We start from the raw sequence: 3947 nt of genomic DNA, 5'->3' as shown, positions 1-3947 counted from the left end.
TGGATACAATTAAGCCAAAGAGTATATTCTTACTTTGAAATTAGTTACAGCCAGTTGGAAGAATTTTTCTCTCTCCTGTCAACTTCTGTGGCATTGTAGGAACACTGTCTTGGTTATGAAGGTAACCTTGATGAGAATCCTTAAGAACACTTTTTAAACATTAAATATCAGTAAAAACACTTCAGGTGCCAAGTCATAAGAGCCAATATTTAATAATAAGAAATATGGAATAGCGAATCGTGATTAAATTAAATCGTGCCTAGCTATTCCTCACTCAGAAATGAATTAGACATTAGACAATTAAAAGAGATGTTAGTTCTAAATTTCTATTTTCAGAGGCTATTCATATGAAAGCCCTAGACTTTACAAGTTTAGTCATTTTACATAAAATTTTCCAATTTTAAGTATACATTATAATCAATTCACTTGATATAGATAGTGACTTTAGTTCAACCGTGGAGAATATCAGCATAAAACTCAAACTTAAAAGGAGTACTTAAGGAAGTTTCTATAGCATGGATTTCTTGCTTTTCAGCAAGTTCAAGCTCTGTATAAGACTTTGCAACTGAAGATCCAAAAACAAATGACAAACCACGGTGAATTAATAATAATATATATATAAATACTCTTTAACAGGAATGTACTCCTTCCAGAGAGAGACAGTTTCAACCCAGCTTTCTAACTGATGTGCAACACTTGCAATAGAAAATGGGTAGTAAGAGCACAGGGAAAGATGTGTTTATTTGGCTTGAAATAGTTTGAATTGCACTTACCAGCAAGCTACTTGTAAATGATTAATGAAGGAGGGGGAAGAAATAGAAAAAGAAAAAAAGAAAAGGGTAAGTGCTATTTCTCAGATAAAAGAGAAAAACAGCAATACTCATTGCCCAGAATAATGTTACTTAAAAATCTCTTGGCATTAAGAAGTCAAACTTGGGATGCCTGGGTGCTCAGCATTGAGCTTCTGTCTTTAGCTCAGGGTGTGATCCCGGGGTCCTGGGATGGAGTCCTGCTTGGGGCTCCTTGCGGGGGGTGGGGGGTGGGAAGGTGCCTGCTTCTCCCTCTGCCTATGTCTCTGCCTCTCTCTCTCTCATGAATAAATAAATAAAATCTTGAAAAAAAAAAAAAGAAGTCAAACTCCAGAGGCCAATGTTTATTTATTCACAGTATTTAAGTATTTATTTAAATTACTTTTTCTTCCTTTTTGCATTTGAGAGGAACTGCTTTCAGATTAAGGAAAAATATTTTCTCAGTCTAACTGAAATATGAAACTAGTCTTGATATTGTTTTCCCCTACAGAAATTAAAGGAATCTTTACAAGTTTTGTTGCAACACTGAAAATTTAGATTTGAAATTCAAAACCACAGATGTAATCACAGCCAGACACTAATTAAGCATTGGGCCAAATTTGGTCCTAGAAATGTGTATGCATAATTTGTGACTTTAGTGGAAGTTGTCTGTGTGTTTTCAAGGGCAGACTTTAGTCAAACATTTATTGAAGGATCCTAAGAGAAATGCTTCTAAATAAGCATGGTACCTTTATTTGATCATATTTACTGATTTTTAAACCTTTTCTTTCTGATTGAGATAGATTGTAAAACTGGTCATTTTCTATTTCCCACATTCATGAAAGACAAACATCCTTTGTAATCTTCAAGTTTTTTTTATGATTGTATTAAAAAGGGGAAACACAAAAGAGAGACATAATCCTTTCCATGAGAGTTTCTACTTTTTAAGTTCTTCATATTTCTAGGATTGTCTCAGGATGGGTTTTGAGTGATGGAGGAATATGTGTGGGAGGGAAGTAAGGAGGGCATTCTGATTCAGCATTGTTTCCCTAAGAAACAACTTCTTAGCAAAGTTGCTCCAAATATTTTATGGGAATTTTTGGTTTTATTTTATTCTCTATAGATTTTAATTTGCTTTAGTATTTAGTGACATAAAAAGGCGGGGGTGGCTTACTTTAAACTGTGTCTGAATGTGATTTAAGAAATTTCTGTGCTTGAATCTTATTTCCTTTCTCAGAAAAATTCTCCAGTTCCACGTAGGAATCTTGTCTCTGAACTTGAATCAGTTGCTGCTCTCCATGAGAGTTGCTCTGTAAACTCTGGGAAGGATGTGAGACATTTGACTAATCTTGATAGGCAGATACACATTGTTATTAATGGAATTTGGCAAGTTTCCTTATTGTTCTAAATCTCACTTTCCTTACCTGCAAAATATCCATAGCATTGCTGTAATAACCAAAACAAAACCAAGGTGGGAAATGTATGAAAGTGCCTAGACTACTACTAAGCATGTAATAGCACTTTTAATTACTTTTATTGTTCTTGTTTTGTCTTCTTTTTCTCCTCCTCCTCCTCCTTCCTTCCCCTTCCTGCTTCCCTTCTCTTTCCTTAGCCTATACTTTTCCTCTTCTTCTAATGAGGATGATGACATAAGGATGACAATCTTAGATCAATAGACTATCTCACTTATAAATTCTTTACGTATTTTGATGGAGATACTACACAGAAAACTTTAAAACCATGTTCACAGCCTAAATCTTTAGTATAAGATGATAAGAGTCAAATATTTTTTAGCAATTCCTATGAACCACATATAAAAATGAATTCTTTCCACATTTAAGATTTATTTTACCTGTAAGGGTTTTTATAACTTGCAACCAGTGAGTCCACAATAAATGGGTTCCTACACATTTTCCATTTCTCATTGAAAGAGTAATGGTCATGTGGAATTCCAGGAGTCAGACAGTTGGGTAATATGCTTTCTCAGAGCTCCTGTCCACTTTTCTCAGGGCACCTAAGAATAGATCGAACATGCATAGTAAAAGAATAGGGGAGAAGAGCAAGTTGTGCCCCAAACAAAGGACTTGCCAGTCATATTTGGAATTGGGATTACCTGCTACTGGAAGAGTTTTAGTTGATGAGGGGTCTTTTCTTTTTTATAGACACAATTCTGAATAGTTAGCTCTATTCATTTTCCTTTTTTCTAGTATTTCTTAGTCCCCACACTACCACAACCATCATTGTGCCTACTGTTGTCTGCTAGTGAAGAAATCACAATTTTCCTTTCTTTCTCTGATTAAGCACTCCCACTGACGATACTACAAGGTGAAAGCCAGACACTGAAAGGCAACAGTGATTGTATACTTGGCCATCATACTCTATCACCAGCACTCACAAAAAAAAAAAAAAAAAAAAAAAAAAAAAATTACTGGCTTTGTTATATACTATAACTATTTAACAATGTAAAACTTATACTTGTCCTAGATTATACTTGTCCTAGATCAGTGAAGTAATTTCTCAAAAGGATACACTTTAAATTTGTATTCCAAAAGGATAGAATATCAGAGAAACAGAGAAAAGCAAATTTGATAAGTTATATATTCTGTGTTCCAAGTCAATCATGCCCATTGCAACTAATAAGTGCAGCTTGAAAGTAATTTTTGGTCATAATCAATGTGGCCATGGCTATTTTCTTAAAAATAGTTCTTTCCTATTTAGAAAAAAAAAAAAAGACAAAAAAAAAAAAAACAGAAGAAAAAGCAGCTATGATGTGCAAAGTAAAAAGGTTCTCTTTTGCCAAGGTGAAATTTAAAATTATGTCAATCACCAACAGGTATTAATTGAATTAGTGGTCATTGGACCTTAACACTAACTTTACACCATGTCTATAATATCACTTATTTTCTGTTAATGTTATAACACTGGTGATTCAGAAGGATGAAAGTAAGCGAGTGCCTGGCTTCATCCCTAAATGTCAACCGTTTAAGTGGTTTGACTTTTATGTTCTATTTACTTTGGTCAGTGTAAATTTCTATGGGTTTTGCTGGTTAGGGGAAAGGGGATTTGAGGATCTGTAGTTCTTGGTTATTAATATTTGACTTTGTTAGTGCCATCTATTTACTATATGACTTGTGAAAAAAAAAAAAGAAGAAATCAGAT

Source organism: Canis lupus, chromosome 27 (assembly GCF_011100685.1).
Source record: "Canis lupus familiaris isolate Mischka breed German Shepherd chromosome 27, alternate assembly UU_Cfam_GSD_1.0, whole genome shotgun sequence".
Taxonomy (NCBI): Eukaryota; Metazoa; Chordata; class Mammalia; order Carnivora; family Canidae; genus Canis; species Canis lupus.
Note: the sequence above shows the minus strand (reverse complement) of the source record.